This window comes from Zea mays, chromosome 4, assembly GCF_902167145.1.
Source record: "Zea mays cultivar B73 chromosome 4, Zm-B73-REFERENCE-NAM-5.0, whole genome shotgun sequence".
NCBI classification, from domain to species: Eukaryota; Viridiplantae; Streptophyta; class Magnoliopsida; order Poales; family Poaceae; genus Zea; species Zea mays.
The window spans coordinates 133,436,493-133,458,895 of NC_050099.1; the positions used below are offsets into that span (position 1 = coordinate 133,436,493).

At 43.7% G+C, this 22,403-nt stretch overlaps 1 long non-coding RNA gene across 1 annotated transcript; it reads left to right on the forward strand.

The window, feature by feature from the left end:
• Positions 1-21,638: 21,638 nt before the first annotated feature.
• Positions 21,639-21,999, forward strand: LOC109945640 (uncharacterized). The gene is made up of 3 exons (XR_002268915.1): positions 21,639-21,724; positions 21,805-21,861; positions 21,940-21,999. It is a non-coding gene; the product is annotated as an uncharacterized lncRNA (long non-coding RNA).
• Positions 22,000-22,403: the final 404 nt, after the last annotated feature.

Sequence of the window (22,403 nt, forward strand, 5' to 3'; positions counted from 1 at the left end):
TAGTAAGCAGCAAAATTAGTTAAGCACTTTGTGTGCAATTTGTGTGCAGCTTCAGTTTGTGTGAACTACATTCAGTGCTTCCCCCACCTCAAGAAATTCAGATAGCACATTGTATGCCATTTGTCAGTTTCAGTTTCTATGCAGTTTTCAGTGAACTGCATTCAGTTAGTGTACAGTAAGCATTAGTAAACAGCAGAATTAGTAAGCAGATTGTGTGCAGTTTTAGTTTGTGAACCGCATTCAAGGCATCCCCCACCTCAAGAATTAGTATGCAGCAGCATATAAAAGCAGAAGAAATTATTTTTGAGCTATGAGTTAGACATTGCCTTGTACATCATTTTGAAGAAAATGTGATAATAAGCATGGTTATAAATGATGTAAGATAGGGAAATAGAAAAAAAAATGACCTTCAGTCCTGTTGAAATCCTACTAGGTTGTAATGTGTCTCCTCGTAGTGGCTTGATCTACACTTAAAAACACACATTTTTGAAATAAAGTAAAATCAATAGCTAGGCAAACTAAACAAATTTGAAATAAATAAAAAGTGCAGTAGCACCGTCTCGTGATTTTCGTCAAGTGTCCAAAATTCCTCACTTTGAAATTGACCATATACTCGCTGATTTAAGGAAAAACAATAATATAGTGAATCAAATATGTGTGACTACACATCTACAATACTGAAATTTAGGATTGAGATGCATACTTTTCGTTTTGATGTAGACTGATCGTCTTTAGTACTTGGCAAACAATTTTCTAGAGATCCCTGCAAATGACGAATGCAATTTCTACAGAAACCACACTAGAAAATAACTAAAATTATGCCGAATAAACTTTTTTACTACCTAGGTGAAAAACACCTAACAGGATGCTCTGCTTTTGTTGTTAATTGTCTATATTAGGTGTTTTTCAGAAACTGCATTGCAGACACATTGTCCATAGTTGTGGGATACTTGGAGCTAGTGGTAGTAATGTCAACTTTTACATGACTTATTTTTATACGATGTCGAAATACTTGCAGACACATTGTACTTTGTTTGAAGTTTTAGAGATGTTAGTAAAACAATTTTTCCTCATTGAGTTGGGCTCTGTTTCAGACTCCAAGTGTTTTATTAAATCAAGTCTGTTGATAAATTCTTTTCTATGTTGGCCAATGTATGGATTAATGCTATGTTTTACTGAACTCCATTTACATTTCTAGACCGACTAATTACACATGATAAGTTTTTATTTTGGTATGCCAGCGGACATGGCAAGGGGTATGAGAAAGTGCATCATTCAAAGCCAAGAAGAGTATTTGGTAGAGGAGCCTATTGGGGAAACAAGTCATCAGCCACGAGATGCAGCATATGACCACCATCCTTCTACTAGAGAACGCCAAAAAGAAAGCGACAATGGTAATGAGTTCAATGACCTAGGTATGTACCAAGATATAAAATTAATTGGGAATTGAAACATAAAACTGTGACTTCAATTTTTTAGCTAATAAATAGTGAATACTATGTCCTACTTTTCAAATTTTATTATATGTTTAGGGACAACAACTGAAATCTCTCCATTATTATATGTTTTCAGATCATCATAAAAAAGATACAACATCTTTTGAGACTACTTCTGGAGTGTACCCTTCTCCTGATGATGCGGATATAAAGGATTCTGTTGAAGGTTCTTACCAGCATATTAACTACACTTCATAAATTGTAATTTATTTTAAAATTTGAACCATTCTTTTAATTGTTTCTAACATAAAACTGCATAGGTCAAACTAATGAAGCAATAAGTCGTGGTCCGAACAAACTTAAACATGTTTGGAACCTTCAAAAAGGAAAACAAATTGTAGTTAACTGTAATGAGCTCGGTCAACCTATTGGAGAGGAGGCAGGAGTCTTAGGAAAATTCCTTGGCATGGTTGCTAGGAATGGCTGCTTATGTAGCTTAAGCTTCAAAGATTGGAGATTACTGATAGGAAAGAAGGACAGGAACAATGACAAAAAAAACAAGCAAGATGTACAAAAGCAAGTAAAGGTGTGTATATTAAAATTTGTCATCCTCTGAACTTTGAAGCAAAAATATAACTGAACTTTCATATGGCCATTTCATTTTTGTGTAGATGAGATTCCTATACCCTGCCCGCATGGAAAAGTGGATACTTCGAACTATTGGTGAGAGATGGAGACAACACAAGTCCAATCTAAAATCCTTACATTTTGATGCGCATAGGAGCAAGGAAAATAATCTAAAAATGTTCCAAAAGGCGTCTTAGATGATCAATGGGTCGCTCTTGTGAATAATTGGTTTACAACAAAATCACAGGTACATGGATAGTTTAAAAACCCATTATTCCTGTAATGAAAGACCTATGCTACTTAGTTTATATTCATGTTTTGTTGCTATGGTAGGATATCTAAAAGGGAAATGTGCCTTTGGGCTATTTCAAGTATATTTTGGTGATTAAGTGTCCAACACATATTAAGCGGGTTATTATATGCCAAATGATGAATGAAGTGCAAATCAACAAGAAGGTATGATTCTAGACTTAGTGCATTGGTTTTTGTGTACTAATATATTTGTCTAAGTGCTAGAATCAGAGAAAAGAAAAGAAAAGAAGAACTTGGCTCGAAGCAGCCAAGACTCTGCTCAGTCTGGCACACCGGACTGTCCGGTGCGCCAGGCTAGTCTCCGGCGAGCTGGCCACTCCCAGGAAAAGTTCGTCGGCGCACGGCTATAATTCACCGAACTGTCCGGTGGTGCACCGAACTGTCCGGTGAGCCAACGGCCACCAGCGCAACGGTCGGCCGCGCAATCCGCGCGCGACGCGTGGCCCCAGCCAACGGTCGGCTGGGGCACCGGACTGTCCGGTGTGCACCGGATAGTGTCCGGTGCGCCAACCAGCCCGAAGTTGCAACGGTCGGTTGCACCGGGAATGGAAGGAAATCGCGCACCGGACATGAACAGTGGTTGTCCGGTGGCGCACCGGACTGTCTGGTGCGCCACCCGACAGAAGGCAACTTTGGCCTTCCAAGAATGCCTCCAATGGCTCCTAGCTGCCTTGGGGCTATAAAAGGGACCCCTACGCGCATGGAGGAGGCACCCAAGCATTCCTTGATCATTCCTAAGAACCAAGACTCCATTCTCACACATTCGATTCTTTGAGATAGTGACTTGAGCCCCATTTGAGTAGAGAACTCCTCGAGTTGTTTTGTGAGCTCAAGTTGTGGCTTGTGTGCGTGATTGTGCTCCTGTTTTGAGTCTTTTGTGTGTTTCTCTCCCCTCCCTTACTTCCATGCTTCTTTGTGATCATCAATTGTAAGGGCGAGAGGCTTCAAGTTGTGGAGATTCCTCGCAAACGGGAGAAAGTATAAGGAAGAAAAACACCGTGGTATTCAAGTTGATCATTGGATCACTTGAAAGGGGTTGAGTGCAACCCTCGTCCATTGGGACGCCACAACATGGAGTAGGCAAGTGTTATACTTGGCCGAACCACGGGATAAAACCACCGTGTCTCTTGTGATTGCCTTTCTGTGATATCTTGTGTTAGCAAGAGCTTGCTTCTTAGCCATACTAACACTTAACCAAGTTTTGTGGCTATAAGTATTTGATTTTTATAGGATCACCTATTCACCCCCCCTCTAGGTGCTCTCAATTGGTATCGGAGTCGTTCTCTTCACGTAAGGGACTAATCGCCCGAAGAGATGGATCCTAAGGGAAAGGGGATGGTGGTCAACGATAAGGAGAAGGAGTCCATCTTCAACGAGCCAAGAGATGACAAGCCCACTGAATCTGGCTCGAGTCACAAGAAGAAGGACGGGAAGAAGAAGAAGAGGCGCATCAAGAAGATTGTCTACTACGATTGCGATGAGTCTTCTTCTTCTTCCCCAAGAGACGATGACTACGACGAGAAAAAGAAACCGGTTAACTTAAACTTTTCATTTGATTATTCTCGTATTCCGTATAATTCCAATGCCCATTTGCTTTCTATTCCTCTTAGTAAACCTCCACACTTTGATGGAGAGGACTACGCTTTTTGGAGTCACAAAATGCGTAGTCACCTTTTCTCTCTTCATCCTAGTATTTGGGAGGTAGTTGAGAACGGGATGCATTTTGATAGTACTGACAACTCCGTTTTCATTAATGAGCAAATCCATAAAAATGCACAAGCTACCACTGTTTTGCTAGCATCCTTGTGCAGGGATGAGTACAATAAGGTGAGCGGCTTGGACAACGCCAAGCAAATCTAGGACACCCTCAAGATTTCTCATGAGGGGAACGATGCCACTATGATCACCAAGATGGAGTTGGTGGAAGGCGAGCTGGGAAGGTTCGCAATGATCAGGGGAGAAGTGCCAACACAAACATACAACAGGCTCAAGACCCTGGTCAACAAGATCAGGAGCTATGGAAGCACGAGATGGACGGACCACGACGTCGTCCGACTTATGCTCAGGTCCTTCACTGTTATTGATCCTCATCTTGTGAACCTCATCCGTAAAAATCCTAGGTACACAAAGATGACTCCCGAGGAGATTCTTGTGAAATTTGTGAGCAGGCGGATGATGGTGAAGGAAGTGGGATACGTTGATGATGCTCTCAATGGCCCTCTACCCGTCTATGAGCCTCAACCGGTTGCTCTCAAAGCAACAAGCAGCAGGGAGGCGCTACCTAGCAAGGTGGCACAAGTTGAGGCGGCCGAGCTAAACGAGGATGAGATGGCCCTAATCATAAAGCGCTTCAAGACCGCATTGAAAGGACGCAAGGAGTACCCTAACAAGAACAAGGCAAAGGGAAAGCGCTCCTGCGTCAAGTGCGGTAAGACTGGTCATTTTATAGCAAATTGTCCCGATAACTCTAGTGACTAGGAACAAGGAAAGGGCGGGAAGAAAGAGAAGAAAAAGAGCTATAAGAAGGCAAAGGGCAAGGCACACATCAGAAAGGAATGGGACTCAGACTGCTCGTCTTCCGATTCCGACGACGAAGGACTCGCTGCCTCAGCCTTCAACAAGTCCTCTCTCTTCCCAACGAATGCCACACCTGCCTAATGGCAAAGGACAAAAAGGTAAGCATTCGAGAAACTCCTAAGTATACTACTTCAAGTGATGATGACTCTAGCGATGATGAAGTAGATTATACCGATTTATTTAAAGGCTTAGATAGAGCAAAGGTAGATAAAATTAATGAATTAATTGATGCCTTAAATGAGAAGGATAGACTTTTAGAGAAGCAAGAAGACATTTTGTATGAAGAGCATGACAAATTTGTTAGTGTACAAAAATCTCTTGCTTTAGAAACTAAAAGAAATGAAATTCTATCTTCTGAAATATCTGCCTGCCTGAGTCTATTTCTAGCTTAAAGAGTGTTAATGATGAATTAAAGGCTAACCTAGAAGTAGCTAATAAATCAAGTTCATGTGTAGAACATGTTGTAATTTGCAATAGGTGCAAGGATTTTAATGTTGATGCATGTGATGAACATTTAGTTTCCATTTCTAAATTAAATGATGAAGTAGCAAGTCTTAATGCTCAACTTAAGACTTGCAAAAGTGACTTTGATAAATTAAAATTTTCTAGGGATGCCTACACGGTTGGTAGACACCCCTCAATTAAGGATGGGCTTGGCTTTCGAAAGGAAGCCAAGAACTTAACAAGACAAAGGGATCCCATTCCCGTCAAGGAGAAAGGGAAGGCCCCTATGGCTAATAGTGCTCAAAGGAATCATGCTTTCATCTATAGTGATAGAAAATTTTCTAGAAATGTTCATAGGAGTTATGCTTATGATTCACATGCTATGATTGCTTCAAGTTCTTCTTTTGTGCATGGTAGAAATATGCCCAGGAAAAATGTTGTTCATCATATGCCTAGGAAAGTATGTAATGAACCCTCTACAATCTACCATGCTGAAAGGGAAATGTGCCCTTGGGCCATTTCTAAGTATTTTGGTGATTTAGTGCCCAACACAGGTGCCTAATTGTAAAATGGTGGACAAAGTACAAATCAAGGATAAAGGTATGTTTCTCAGACTTAGTACATTGTTTTATGGACTAATGTATTGTGTCTAAGTGCTGGAAACAAAAGAAATCGAGTTGGAGAAGAGATGGCTCGAGCAGCCAAAGTCTGCCCAGTCTGGGTGCACCGGACTGTCCGGTGGTGCACCGGACAGTGTCCGGTGCGCCAGGCTGGCTTGGGCAAAGTGGCTGCTCTCGGGACTTCGACGGCGGTGTACGACTAAAATTCACCGGACTGTCCGGTGGGCCGCTCACAGGCGAACTCGTCGCTCTCGGGAAACCATCAACGGCGTACGGCTAAAATTGACCGGACTGTCCGGTGTGCACCGGACTGTCCGGTGAGCCAACGGTCGGCCGGGCCAACGATCGGCCGCGCAATCTGCGCGGGACACGTGGCCGAGCCAACGGCTAGAAGATGGCACCGGACTGTCCGGTGCGCCAACGGCTCTCTGGCTGCCAACGGTCGACTGCGTCATTTATGGAAGGAAATCGGGCACCGGACAGTGTCCGGTGTGCACCGGACTGTCCGGTGCGCCAGTCGACAGAAGGCAAGACCAGCCTTCCTAGATTGCTCTCAACGGCTCCTAGCTGCCTTGGGGCTATAAAAGGGACCCCTAGGCGCATGGAGGAGTACACCAAGCATTCCTACAACATTCCTAAGCACCAAGACATCGATTTCGCACATTCTTTTCATTGTGATAGCATATAGAGCTCTAGTGGAGTTGTGAACTCATTGAGTTGTGTTGCGAGCTCTTGTTGCGACTTGTGTGCGTGTTGACTCTCTGATTCTTGTGTCTTGTGTGCGTTGCTAATCCCTCCCTTGCTCCGTGTTCTTTGTGAATTTCAAGTGTAAGGGCGAGAGGCTCCAAGTTGTGGAGATTCCTCGCAAACGGGATTGAGAAAAAGTAAGCAAAACATCGTGGTATTCAAGTGGGTCTTTGGACCGCTTGAGAGGGGTTGATTGCAACCCTCGTCCGTTGGGACGCCACAACGTGGAGTAGGCAAGCGTTGGTCTTGGCCGAACCACGGGATAACCACCGTGCCATCTCTGTGATTGATTTCTTGTGGTTATTGTGTTTTGTTGAGATTCCTCTCTAGCCACTTGGCAATTATTGTGCTAACGATTAACCAAGTTTTGTGGCTTAAGTTTTAAGTTTCACAGGATCACCTATTCACCCCCCCTCTAGGTGCTCTCAATTGGTATCAGAGCCGTTCTCTTCACAAAGGGACTAACCGCCCGAAGAGATGGATCCTAAGGGGAAGGGTATCGTAATCAACGACAAAGAGAAGGAATCCTTCGTCAACGAGCCGAAGGACGACAAGCCTACCGACTCCGGCTCGGGCCATAGATGGAAAGAAGGGAAGAAGAAGAAGACGAGGCGCATCAAGGAGATCGTCTACTACGACGACAGCGATGAGTCTACTTCTTCCCAAAAGGACGATGACCACAACGACTACGAGAGAAGGAAACCGGTTAATTCGAACTTTTCTTTTGACTATTCTCGTATTCCGCAAAGTTCAAATTCACATTTGCTCTCCATTCCACTCAGCAAGCCTCCACACTTTGATGGGGAGGACTACAGATTTTGGAGCCACAAAATGCGTAGTCACCTATTCTCTCTCCATCCTAGTATATGGGAGATTGTAGAGAGTGGAATGCACTTTGATAGTTCGGATAATCCCATGTTCATTAATGAGCAAATTCATAAGAATGCACAAGCTACTACTGTTCTTCTAGCTTCATTATGCAGGGATGAATATCACAAAGTGAGCGGCTTGGATAACGCCAAGCAGATCTGGGACACCCTCAAGATTTCTCATGAGGGGAACGACGTCACCTTGCTCACCAAAATGGAGTTGGTGGAGGGCGAGCTTGGACGGTTCACGATGATAAGGGGCGAGGAGCCAACTCAAACATACAACCGGCTCAAGACCCTTATCAACAAAATAAGGAGCTACGGAAGCACGCGATGGACGGACCACGACGTCGTCCGATTGATGCTAAGGTCCTTTACCGTTCTTGATCCTCATTTGGTGAATAATATTCGTGAGAATCCCAGGTACACCAAAATGTCGCCCGAAGAAGTCCTTGGAAAATTCGTAAGCGGGCGAATGATGATCAAGGAGGCAAGGTACGTGGACGACGCTCTAAACGGTCCAATCAATGAGCCTCAACCCGTTGCTCTCAAGGCAACAAGAAGCAAGGAGGCACTACCTAGTAAGGTGGCACAAATTGAGGCAGCCGGACTTAATGATGAAGAAATGGCCCTCATCATCAAAAGATTCAAGATGGCGCTTAAAGGTCGCAAGGGACAGCCAAGCAAGACCAAAGCCAAGGGGAAGCGCTCATGCTTCAAATGCGGTAAGCTTGGTCATTTTATTGCTAACTGTCCCGACAATGATAGTGATCAGGATCAAGGGAACAAGAGGGAGAAAAAGAAGAACTATAAGAAGGCAAAGGGCGAGGCACATCTTGGCAAGGAGTGGGATTCAGATTGCTCCTCGTCCGACTCCGACAATGAAGGACTCGCCGCCACCGCCTTCAACAAGTCATCCCTCTTCCCCAACGAGCGTCACACATGCCTTATGGCAAGGGAGAAGAAGGTATGTACTCGAGACTCTACTTATGCTTCTTCAAGTGAAGACGAATCTAGTGATGAGGAAATAGATTACTCTAGCTTGTTCAAGGGATTGGATAGAAATAAAATTGATAAAATCAATGAATTGATTGATGCCTTGAATGAAAAGGATAGGCTTTTAGAAAAGCAAGAGGATTTGTTGTATGATGAACATGACAAATTTGTAGAGGCACAAAAATCCTATGCTTTAGAAGTTAAAAGAAATGAAATGCTTTCTTATGAACTATCTACATGTCATGAAACCATTTCTACTTTACAAAGTGTTAACAATGATTTAAATGCTAAATTAGAAGTAGCAAATAAATCTAATTCTTGTGTAGAACATGTTATGATTTGCACTAGGTGTAAGGATTTTGATATTGATGCCTGTAATGGACACCTAGTTTCAATTTCGAGATTAAATAATGAAGTAACTAATCTTAATGCCCAACTTAAGACTAGCAAAAGTGATTTCGATAAGCTAAAATTTGCAAGGGATGCCTACACGATTGGTAGACACCCCTCAATTAAGGATGGACTTGGCTTCAAGAGGGAAGCCAAGGACTTAACAAGCCATAAGGCTCCCATCTCCGCCAAGGAGAAAGGGAAGGCCCCTATGGCAAGAAGTACTAAAAAGAACCATGCTTTTATGTACAATGATAGAAGACAGTCTCATAGGAATTGTAATGCTTTTGACTCGCATGCCTATAACTCTTATGCTATGTTTGCCCCCAGCTCTTCCTATATGCATGGTAGAAATATGCCTAGGAAAAATATTCATCATGTGCCTAGGAAAAATATTCATCATGTTCCTAGAAAAGTTATGAATGGTCCCTCTACAATTTATCATGCTTTGAATGCTTCCTTTGCTATTTGTAGAAAGGATAGGAAGATAGTTGCTAGGAAATTAGGGGCAAAATGCAAGGGTGATAAAACTTGCATTTGGGTCCCTAAGGAAATTGTGACTAACCTTGTAGGACCCAACAAGAGTTGGGTACCTAAGACCCAAGCCTAAATTTACCTTGCAGGTTTATGCATCCGGGGGTTCAAGCTGGATTATCGACAGCGGATGCACAAACCATATGACGGGGGAGAAGAAGATGTTCACCTCCTACGTCAAGAATAAGGATTCCCAAGATTCAATCATATTCGGTGATGGGAACCAAGGCAAGGTGAAAGGTTTAGGCAAGATTGCAATATCAAATGAGCATTCTATCTCTAATGTGTTTTTAGTGGAGAGTCTTGGATATAATTTACTGTCTGTTAGTCAATTATGTAATATGGGATATAAGTGTTTATTTACAAATATAAATGTGTCTGTCTTTAGAAGATGTGATGGTTCACTAGCTTTTAAGGGTGTACTAGACGACAAACTTTACTTAGTTGATTTTGCAAAAGAAGAGGCCGGTCTAGATGCATGCTTAATGGCTAAGACTTGCATGGGCTGGTTGTGGCATCGCCGCTTAGCACATGTGGGGATGAAGAACCTCCACAAGCTTCTAAAGGGAGAACACGTGATAGGTCTAACCAATGTTCATTTCAAAAAAGATAGATCTTGTGCAGCTTGTCAAGAAGGAAAACAAGTGGGAGGAGCACATCACAGCAAGAATGTGATGACCACGTCAAGACCTCTGGAGCTGCTACATATGGACCTCTTCGGACCCGTCGCCTATCTGAGCATAGGAGGAAGTAAGTATGGTCTAGTTATTGTTGATGACTTTTCCCGCTTCACTTGGGTGTTCTTTTTGCAGGATAAGTCTAAAACCCAAGGGACCCTCAAGCGCTTCCTAAGGAGAGCTCAAAATGAGTTTGAGCTCAAGGTGAAGAAGATAAGGAGCGACAACGGGTCCGAATTCAAGAATCTTCAAGTGGAGGAGTTCCTTGAGGAGGAGGGGATCAAGCACGAGTTCTCCGCTCCCTACACACCTCAACAAAATGGTGTGGTAGAGAGGAAGAACAGGACGCTCATAGATATGGCGAGGACTATGCTTGGAGAGTTCAAGACCCCCGAGTGCTTTTGGTCGGAAGCCGTGAACACGGCTTGCCACGCCATCAACAGGGTCTACCTTCACCGCCTCCTCAAGAAGACTTCATATGAGCTGCTAACTGGTAACAAACCCAATGTATCGTACTTTCGTGTATTTGGGAGTAAATGCTACATTCTAGTGAAGAAGGGTAGGAATTCCAAATTTGCTCCCAAAGCCGTAGAAGGGTTTTTATTAGGTTATGATTCAAATACAAAGGCGTATAGGGTCTTCAACAAATCATCGGGTTAGGTTGAAGTCTCTAGCGACGTTGTATTTGATGAGACTAATGGCTCTCCAAGAGAGCAAGTTGTTGATCTTGATGATGTAGATGAAGAAGACGTTCCAACGGCCGCGATACGCACCATGGCGATTGGAGATGTACAGCCTCAGGAACATTTGGAGCAAGATCAACCGTCTTCCTCAACTATGGTGCATCCCCCAACCCAAGATGACGAACAAGTACCTCAAGTGGAGGCGCATGATCAAGGGGGAGCACAGGATGTTCAAGTTGAAGAGGAAGAAGCACCTCAGGCACCTCCAACCCAAGTTCGAGCGACGATACAAAGGGATCATCCCGTCGACCAGATATTGGGTGATATTAGCAAGGGAGTAACTACTCGTTCAAGATTAGTTAATTTTTGTGAGCATTACTCTTTTGTCTCTTCTATTGAGCCTTTCAGGGTAGAAGAGGCCTTGCTAGATCCGGACTGGGTGTTGGCCATGCAGGAGGAACTCAACAATTTCAAGCGCAATGAAGTTTGGACACTGGTGCCTCGCCCCAAGCAAAATGTTGTGGGAACCAAGTGGGTGTTCCGCAACAAACAGGACGAGCACGGGGTGGTGACAAGGAACAAGGCTCGGCTTGTGGCAAAAGGTTATGCCCAAGTCGCAGGTTTGGACTTTGAGGAGACTTTCGCTCCTGTGGCTAGGCTAGAATCAATTCGTATCTTGCTAGCATATGCCGCTCACCATTCTTTCAGGTTGTACCAAATGGATGTGAAGAGCGCTTTCCTCAACGGGCCGATCAAAGAGGAGGTGTACGTGGAGCAACCCCCTGGCTTCGAGGATGAACGGTACCCCGACCACGTGTGTAAGCTCTCTAAGGCGCTCTATGGACTTAAGCAAGCTCCAAGAGCTTGGTATGAATGCCTTAGAGACTTTTTAATTGCTAATGCTTTCAAGGTCGGGAAAGCCGATCCAACTCTTTTTACTAAGACTTGCGATGGTGATCTTTTTGTATGCCAAATTTATGTCGATGACATAATATTTGGTTCTACTAATCAAAAGTCGTGAAGAGTTTAGCAGGGTGATGACGCAGAAATTCGAGATGTCGATGATGGGCGAGTTGAACTACTTCCTTGGGTTCCAAGTGAAGCAACTCAAAGACGGCACTTTCATCTCCCAAACGAAGTACACGCAAGACTTGCTAAAGCGGTTTGGGATGAAGGACGCCAAGCCCGCAAAGACGCCGATGGGAACTGACGGACACACCGACCTCAACAAAGGAGGTAAGACCGTTGATCAAAAAGCATACCGGTCCATGATAGGTTCTTTGCTTTATTTATGTGCTAGTAGACCATATATTATGCTTAGCGTATGCATGTGTGCTAGATTTCAATCTGATCCTAAGGAGTGTCACTTAGTGGCTGTGAAGCGAATTCTTAGATATTTAGTTGCTACGCCTTGCTTCGGGATCTGGTATCCAAAGGGGTCTAACTTTGACTTGATTGGGTACTCAGATTCCGACTATGCTGGATGTAAGGTCGATAGGAAGAGTACATCGGGGACGTGCCAATTCTTAGGAAGGTCCCTGGTGTCATGGAACTCTAAGAAACAAACCTCCGTTGCCCTATCCACCGCTGAGGCCGAGTACGTTGCCGCAGGACAGTGTTGCGCAACTACTTTGGATGAGGCAAACCCTCCAGGACTTTGGCTACAATCTGAGCAAAGTCCCACTCCTATGTGATAATGAGAGTGCTATCTGAATAGCGGAAAATCCTGTTGAGCACAGCCGCACAAAGCACATTGACATCCGGCATCACTTTTTGAGAGACCACCAGCAAAAGGGAGATATCGAAGTGTTTCATGTTAGCACCGAGAACCAGCTAGCCGATATCTTTACCAAACCTCTAGATGAGAAGACCTTTTGCAGGCTGCGTAGTGAGCTCAATATCTTAGATTCGCGGAACTTGGATTGAAATGTAGCATACATGTGTTTATGCCTTTGATCATGATCATTCTGCATTCTGTTGCTTATTGTGGTGCTCAAGTTGTACAAACACTCCCTGGACCTCACAAGTCCTGTTTGCAAGTGATGCACATATTTAGGGGGAGCTGTGCTACAACTTGACCCTTTGAGACTAACCATGTACTTGAGTTTGGTTGTTTTAGTCTCCAAGGAGAATTGAAAGGGAAAAGGTGGACTTGGACCATGCAAGACTTCCACTGCACTCCGATGAAAAGAGTAACTTTTCCAAGTTCATCTTTATACTCTTATTGCCTTTGTGTTCTTATTTGAAGGTTTTGGTGAGGCAATGGGGTTAAAGGGCCAAGATTGATCCCGTTTTGGTGCTTGATGCCAAAGGGGGAGAAAATAAAGGCCAAAGCAATAGATGGATCAGCTACCACTTGAGAAATTTTGAAAATAGTAGATTAGAGCTTTTGGTTTGTCAAAACTCTTTTATTGTCTCTTATGTCAAAAGTTGGCCTCTTGTGGGGAGAAGTGTTGATTATGGGAAAAAGGGGGAGTTTGATCAAATTTCTTTGGAAAACCTCTCTTTATGTCTCTACAAGTGGTTTTGACTTAGAGATAGGAATTTGAGTTTGATTTGCAAAAATAAACCAAGTGGTGGCATAGAGTGATCCATATATGTCAAATTTGAATCAAAATAATTTGAGTTCTTATTTGAAGTGATTTTGTACTTGTTCTACTTGCTTTATGTTGTGTTGGCATAAATCACCAAAAAGGGGGAGATTGAAAGGGAAATGTGCCCTTGGGCCATTTCTAAGTATTTTGGTGATTTAGTGCCCAACACAGGTGCCTAATTGTAAAATGGTGGACAAAGTACAAATCAAGGATAAAGGTATGTTTCTCAGACTTAGTACATTGTTTTATGGACTAATGTATTGTGTCTAAGTGCTGGAAACAAAAGAAATCGAGTTGGAGAAGAGATGGCTCGAGCAGCCAAAGTCTGCCCAGTCTGGGTGCACCAGACTGTCCGGTGGTGCACCGGACAGTGTCCGGTGCGCCAGGCTGGCTTGGGCAAAGTGGCTGCTCTCGGGACTTCGACGGCGGTGTACGGCTAAAATTCACCGGACTGTCCGGTGTGCACCGGACTGTCCGGTGGGCCGCTCACAGGCGAACTCGTCGCTCTCGGGAAACCATCAACGGCGTACGGCTAAAATTGACCGGACTGTCCGGTGTGCACCGGACTGTCCGGTGAGCCAATGGTCGGCCGGGCCAACGGTCGGCCGTGCAATCTACGCGGGACACGTGGCCGAGCCAACGGCTAGAAGATGGAACCGGACTGTCCGGTGTGCACCGGACATGTCCGGTGTGCCAACGGCTCTCTGGCTGCCAACGGTCGACTGCGTCATTTATGGAAGGAAATCGGGCACCGGACAGTGTCCGGTGTGCACCGGACTGTCCGGTGCGCCAGTCGACAGAAGGCAAGACCAGCCTTCCTAGATTGCTCTCAACGGCTCCTAGCTGCCTTGGGGCTATAAAAGGGACCCCTAGGCGCATGGAGGAGTACACCAAGCATTCCTACAACATTCCTAAGCACCAAGACATCGATTTCGCACATTCTTTTCATTGTGATTGCATATAGAGCTCTAGTGGAGTTGTGAACTCATTGAGTTGTGTTGCGAGCTCTTGTTGCGACTTGTGTGCATGTTGACTCTCTGATTCTTGTGTCTTGTGTGCGTTGCTAATCCCTCCCTTGCTCCGTGTTCTTTGTGAATTTCAAGTGTAAGGGCGAGAGGCTCCAAGTTGTGGAGATTCCTCGCAAACGGGATTGAGAAAAAGTAAGCAAAACACCGTGGTATTCAAGTGGGTCTTTGGACCGCTTGAGAGGGGTTGATTGCAACCCTCGTCCGTTGGGACGCCACAACGTGGAGTAGGCAAGCGTTGGTCTTGGCCGAACCACGGGATAACCACCGTGCCATCTCTGTGATTGATTTCTTGTGGTTATTGTGTTTTGTTGAGATTCCTCTCTAGCCACTTGGCAATTATTGTGCTAACGATTAACCAAGTTTTGTGGCTTAAGTTTTAAGTTTCACAGGATCACCTATTCACCCCCCCCTCTAGGTGCTCTCACATGCTTGCAATACTTCTTTTGCAATTTGTTGTAATAATAAGAAAGTGGTTGCTAGGTAGTTGGGGGCCAAGTGCAAGGGAGACAAGACTTGCATTTGGGTCCCTAAGACTATTGTGACTAACCTTGTAGGACCCAACAAGAGTTGGGTACCTAAAACCCAAGCGTAAATTGTCTTGCAGGTTTATGCATCCGGGGGCTCAAGATGGATTATCGACAACGGATGCACAAACCACATGACGGGGGAGAAGAAGATGTTCACCTCCTACGTCAAGAACAAGGATTCCCAGGATACGATTATCTTTGGAGATGGGAACCAAGGCAAAGTCAAAGGCTTGGGCAAGATAGCCATCACAAATGAGCACTCTATCTCTAATGTATTTTTAGTAGAATCGCTAGGCTATAATCTCCTGTCTGTTAGTCAATTGTGCCACATGGGCTACAATTGTTTGTTTACAAATGTCGATGTATCTGTCTTTAGGAGTGATGGTTCATTAGCATTTAAGGGTATACTAGATGGCAAACTCTACTTAGTTGATTTTTCGAAGGAGGAGGCCGATCTAGACGCATGCTTAATTGCTAAGACTAGCATGGGCTGGCTGTGGCATCGCCGTCTAGCACATGTTGGGATGAAGAACCTCCACAAACTTCTAAAGGGAGAGCATGTGTTAGGACTAACAAATGTATGTTTCGAAAAAGATAGACCTTGTGCAGCTTGTCAAGCAGGCAAACAGGTGGGAAGCACACATCACAACAAGAATGTGATGACTACATCAAGACCACTGGAGTTACTACATATGGACCTCTTCAGACCCGTTGCCTACCTTAGCATCGGGGGAAGTAAGTATGGTCTTTTTATTGTTGACGATTTTTCCCGCTTCACTTGGGTACTCTTTTTGCATGATAAATCAGAAACCCAAGGGACCCTCAAGCGCTTTCTAAGGCGAGCTCAAAACGAATTTGAGCTCAAGGTGAAAAAGATTAGAAGCGACAACGGGTCCGAGTTCAAGAATCTTCAAGTGGAGGAATACCTTGAGGAGGAAGGGATCAAGCACGAGTTCTCTGCTCCCTACACACCACAGCAAAACAGTGTGGTAGAGAGGAAGAACATGACACTTATTGACATGGCGAGGACGATGCTTGGAGAGTTCAAGACGCCCGAGCGGTTTTGGTCGGAAGCTGTGAACACAGCTTGCCATGCCATAAACCGGCTCTATCTCCATCGCCTCCTCAAGAAGACCTCGTATTAACTATTGACTGGTAACAAACCCAATGTTTCATACTTTCGTGTATTTGGGAGTAAATGTTACATTCTAGTGAAGAAAGGTAGAAATTCTAAATTTGCTCCCAAAGCTGTAGAAGGGTTTTTGCTAGGTTATGACTCAAATACAAAGGCGTATAGAGTCTTCAACAAATCATCGGGTTTGGTTGAAGTCTCTAGCGACGTTGTATTTAATGAGACTAATGGCTCCCCAAGAGAGCAAGTTGATCTTGATGATGTAGATGAAGATGATGTTCCAACGGCCGCAATACGCACCATGGCGATTGGAGATGTGCGACCACAGGAACAACAAGAACAAGATCAACCTTCTTCCTCAACAATGGTGCATCCCCCAACTCAAGATGATGGACAGGTTCCTCAAGAAGAGGCGTATGATCAAGGGGGAGCACAAGAAGAACAAGTTATGGAGGAAGAAGCACCACTGGCCCCTCCAACTCAAGTCCGAGCGACGATTCAAAGGAATCATCCCGTCGACCAGATTTTGGGTGATATAAGCAAGGGAGTAACCACTCGCTCTAGATTAGCTAATTTTTGTGAGCATTACTCATTTGTCTCTTCTATTGAGCCTTTCAGGGTAGAAGAGGCCTTGATAGATCCGGACTGGGTGTTGGCCATGCAGGAAGAGCTCAACAATTTCAAGTGAAACGAAGTTTGGACCCTGGTGCCATGTCCAAAGCAAAACATTGTGGGCACCAAATGGGTGTTCCGCAACAAGCAAGATGAGCACGGGGTGGTGACAAGAAACAAGGCTCGACTTGTGGCAAAAGGTTATGCCCAAGTCACAGGTTTGGATTTCGAGGAAACTTTTGCTCCTGTGGCTAGGCTAGAGTCCATTAAAATATTATTAGCCTATGTCGCTCACCACTCTTTCAGGTTGTTTCAAATGGATATTAAGAGCGCTTTCCTCAATGGGCCAATCAAGGAGGAGGTGTATGTAGAACAACCCCCTGGCTTTGAGGATGACAGGTACCCCGACCATGTGTGTAAGCTCTCTAAGGCGCTCTATGGACTTAAGCAAGCCCCAAGAGCATGGTATGAATGCCTTAGAGATTTCTTAATTGCTAATTCTTTCAAGGTTGGGAAAGCCGATCCCACTCTTTTCACTAAGACCTGTAACGGTGATCTTTTTGTGTGCCAAATTTATGTCGATGACATAATATTTGGTTCTACTAATCAAAAGTCTTGTGAGGAGTTTAGCAGGGTGATGACACAGAAATTTGAGATGTCGATGATGGGCGAGTTGAACTACTTCCATGGGTTCCAAGTGAAGCAACTCAAGGACGACACCTTCATCTCCCAAAAGAAGTACACACAAGACTTGCTCAAGCGGTTTGGGATGAAGGACACCAAGCCCATGAAGACGCCAATGGGAACCGACGGACATGTCGACCTCAACAAAGGAGGTAAGTCCGTTGATCAAAAGGCATACCGGTCTATGATAGGATCCTTGCTTTATTTATGTGCTAGTAGACCGGATATTATGCTAAGCGTATGCATGTGTGCTAGATTTCAATCCGATCCAAGGGAATGTCACCTTGTGGCTGTTAAGCGGATTCTTAGATATTTAGTTGCTACGCCTTGCTTCGGGATCTGGTATCCAAAGGGGTCTACCTTTGACTTGATTGGATACTCAGACTCCGATTATGCTGGATGCAAGGTTGATAGGAAGAGTACATCAGGAACGTGCCAATTCCTAGGAAGGTCCCTGGTGTCTTGGAGTTCTAAGAAACAAACCTCTGTTGCCCTATCCACCGCTGAGGCCGAGTATGTTGCCGCAGGACAGTGTTGCGCGCAACTGCTTTGGATGAGGCAAACCCTCCGGGACTTTGGCTACAATCTGGGCAAAGTCCCACTCCTATGTGACAATGAGAGTGCAATCCGCATGGCGGATAATCCTGTTGAACACAGCCGCACTAAGCACATAGACATCCGGCATCACTTTTTGAGAGACCACCAGCAAAAGGGAGATATCGAAGTGTTTTATGTTAGCACCGAGAACCAGCTAGCCGATATCTTTACCAAGACTTTAGATGAGAAGACCTTTTGCAAGCTGCGTAGTGAGCTAAATATCTTAGATTCACGTAACTTGGATTGATCTATAGCATACATGTGTCTTATGCCTTTGATCATGTTACATTATGCATTTATATGATTTATTGCTTATTTATGGTGCTCAAGTTGTGCAAGAAATCCCCATACCTCACAAGTCCATGTGTGAGTGATGCACATATTTAGGGGGAGATGTGCTACAACTTGACCCCTTGAGACTAACCATGTGTTTGAGTTTACTTGATTTAGTCTCAAGAGTGAATTGAAAGGGAAAGGTGAACTTGGACCATGCAAGACTTCCACTGCACTCCGATGTGAGGGTAATTCACTCCAAGTTCATATATATGCTCTTATTGCCTTTTTGCTCTTAATTGACAATTTTTGGTGAGGCAATGGGGTTAAAGGGCCAAGAATGATCCCGTTTTGGTGCTTCATGCCAAAGGGGGAGAAAATAAGGCCAAAGCAAAAGGATCAGCTACCACTTGTGAAAAGTTTAAAAAGAATAGAGTAGAACTTTTGATTTGTCAAAATACTCTTACTATCAAAATTTGGTCTCTTGTGGGGAGAATGTTTGATTATGGGAAAAGGGGGAGTTTTTGGCTCTTAATCATTTTCCCTCTTTGATTATCTCTCTTTGTGCCCAAACAAGTGTGTTTGACTTAGAGATAGGAAAATGAATTTGATTTGCAAAAACAAACCAAGTGGTGGCAAAGAACGATCCAAATATGTCAAATCTTGTCAAAGACTATTTGTGTTCTCAATTGCATTGATGTTGCATTTCTATTTGTTGTTTTTTGTTGTGTTGGCATAAATCACCAAAAAGGGGGAGATTGAAAGGGAAATGTGCCTTTGGGCCATTTCAAGTATATTTTGGTGATTAAGTGTCCAACACATATTAAGCGGGTTATTATATGCCAAATGATGAATGAAGTGCAAATCAGCAAGAAGGTATGATTCTAGACTTAGTGCATTGGTTTTTGGGTACTAATATATTTGTCTAAGTGCTAGAATCAGAGAAAAGAAAAGAAAAGAAAAGAAGAACTTGGCTCGAAGCAGCCAAGACTCTGCTCAGTCTGGCACACCGGACTGTCCGGTGGTGCACCGGACAGTGTCCGGTGCGCCAGGCTGGTCTCTAGCGAACTGGCTACTCTCGGGAAAAGTTCGGCGGCGTACGGCTATAATTCACCGGACTGTCCGGTGGTGCACCGGACTGTCCGGTGAGCCAACGGCCACCAGCACAACGGTCGGCCGCACAATCCGCGCGCGACGCGTGGCCCCAGCCAACGGTCGGCTGGGGGCACCGGACTGTCCAGTGTGCACCAGACAGTGTCCGGTGCGCCAACCAGCCCGAAGTTGCAATGGTCGGCTGCGCTGGGAATGGAAGGAAATCGCGCACCGGACATGAACAGTGGCTGTCCGGTGGCGCACCGGACTGTCCGGTGCGCCACCCGACAGAAGGCAACTTTGGCCTTCCAAGAATGCCTCCAACGGCTCCTAGCTGCCTTGGGCTATAAAAGGGACCCCTAGGCGCATGGAGGAGGCACCCAAGCATTCTTTGATCATTCCTAAGCACCAAGACTCCATTCTCACGCATTCGATTCTTTGAGATAGTGACTTGAGCCCCATTTGAGTAGAGAACTCCTCGAGTTGTGTTGTGAGCTCAAGTTGTGGCTTGTGTGCGTGATTGTGCTTTTGTTTTGAGTCTTGTGTGTGTTTCTCTCCCCTCCCTTACTTCTGTGCTTCTTTGTGATCATCAATTGTAAGGGCGAGAGGCTCCAAGTTGTGGAGATTCCTCGCAAACAGGAGAAAGTATAAGGAAGAAAAACACAGTGGTATTCAAGTTGATCATTGGATCACTTGAAAGGGGTTGAGTGCAACCCTCGTCCATTGGGACGCCACAACGTGGAGTAGGCAAGTGTTATACTTGGCCGAACCACGGGATAAAACCACCGTGTCTCTTGTGATTGCCTTTCTGTGATATCTTGTGTTAGCAAGAGCTCGCTTCTTAGCCATACTAACACTTAACCAAGTTTTGTGGCTATAAGTATTTGATTTTTACAGGATCACCTATTCACCCCCCCTCTAGGTGCTCTCAATATCAGTGAGGCAAATAGGATAAACTACGCAAAAAGGAAGGCGACTCATACATCAGGAACAAAGAGTTTTGCTCGGAACAGGGAAGATATGGTATTTCTACAAACATAGTTGACAATGCAATGCTTATTCCATTTCTCGAACATGTAGTATTGTCCTTACATTTATTAAGGATCATTTATTTGGTACAGGGGGAACAAGATCCAGAAAAGAAATACCCCCATAGGGCTGTATTGTATATCAATACACACAAGAGTAACATCACAAAGAACACAAACCCACATGTGGTACAATAAACTTTGCAAATGTGCTATATTTTACTGATTTGAAATACTTCTTCCATAATGCTTAATGAGTACACTTATGCTTTTACAAGGTTGCATTGAAGGAACTATTAGTGCAACAACCAAGTTTAGCTGACACTAGTCATGGAAAGGTTGCATGGAAAGGAGATGCGCTTAGCCAAATTTTAGGAGAAGAGAAGCCTGGCCATATCCATGGTCTTGGCCTTGTTCCGAATCCAGATCAAGTGTTTGTTGGATCAACTTCAAGGCATCTAAAACATCTTAATTTAACCTCTTTGGATGCAACATCAAGTGAAGATGTAGTATCTCTTCGACTTCAAGTGGAAAAACTTATAGATCGTGTCCAGAAGCAAGATGATACTATACTAAATTTGCAAAATACCTTGGAACTGCAAAAAATCACCATGTAAGTTCAAATCTGTTTTATTCCTAGCTCTTTCAAGAAAGGTTTAACTCAACAACTTCTATCCTAATACTTTTGTGTTGTTACAGGAATGTCTAGATGAACCTTTGTCGGCATCAAAAGATCTTCACCCGACTATGAATCAAAAAGTTAACCTTCTTGACGAACTGAATAGCACAATGGTATGAATGCTTTACCTACAATTCCATCCCAGTTTTAAATTTTCAAGGTACCATTTAACCAATAACTATAAAGGCGGATGAAATCGAACATGATGGGTACGAGGAGCTGCAGGCCCAGTGCCAAAAATCTAAAATTCAAGAAAAGGTTAGTATGTTGTACTCAACATAATTTTAGTCTACATTGTGTACACCCAGAACAAGTCATCAAATGCCCAAGATGCAAAATTACTCAAACACAAAAGAGTTTCTATTGCACAAAAGGTCAATTGTATCCCTACTTTCGATACATTGATAATTACTATCTTATCAAACCACATTTTTGTTTAATATTGAATTCCATTACTCATTACTTGTGTTTAAGTGTAGAGCAAGCCACCAATGCCACGAAGAGGACTCCAAGGTGGTAGAGTTTCTACATCGTTAAATGTAAAAAATAGCAGTAATGCAGCCAAGGTGATGATCGATGTGGTCCATTTATTCTATTAAATGTTTATATTTGAAAATTGTCATACTGAATGTATTCTACACCATAGGTGATGAACCAGGACACTGCTCGAAATTCCTCTAATCATGAACCATACAAGAACAAGGTAGTAAAAAGTTTATTCGGTATAATTTTAGTTATTTTCTAGTGTGGTTTCTGTAGAAATTGCATTCGTCATTTGCAGGGATCTCTAGAAAATTATTTGCCAAGTACTAAAGATGATCAGTCTAGATCAAAACGAAAAGTATGCATCTCAATCCTAAATTTCAGTATTGTAGATGTGTAGTCACACATATTTGGTTCACTATATTATTGTTTTTCATTAAATCAGCGAGTATATGGTCAATTTCAAAGTGAGGAATTTTGGACACTTGACAAAAATCACGAGACGATACTACTGCACTTTTTATTTATTTCAAATTTGTTTAGTTTGCCTAGCTAATGATTTTACTTTATTTCAAAAATGTGTGTTTTTAAGTGTAGATCAAGCCACTACGAGGAGACACATTACAACCTAGTAGGATTTCAACAGGACTGAAGGTCACTTTTTCTATTTCCCTATCTTACATCATTTATAACCATGCTTATTATCACATTTTCTTCAAAATGATGTACAAGGCAATGTCTAACTCATAGCTCAAAAATAAT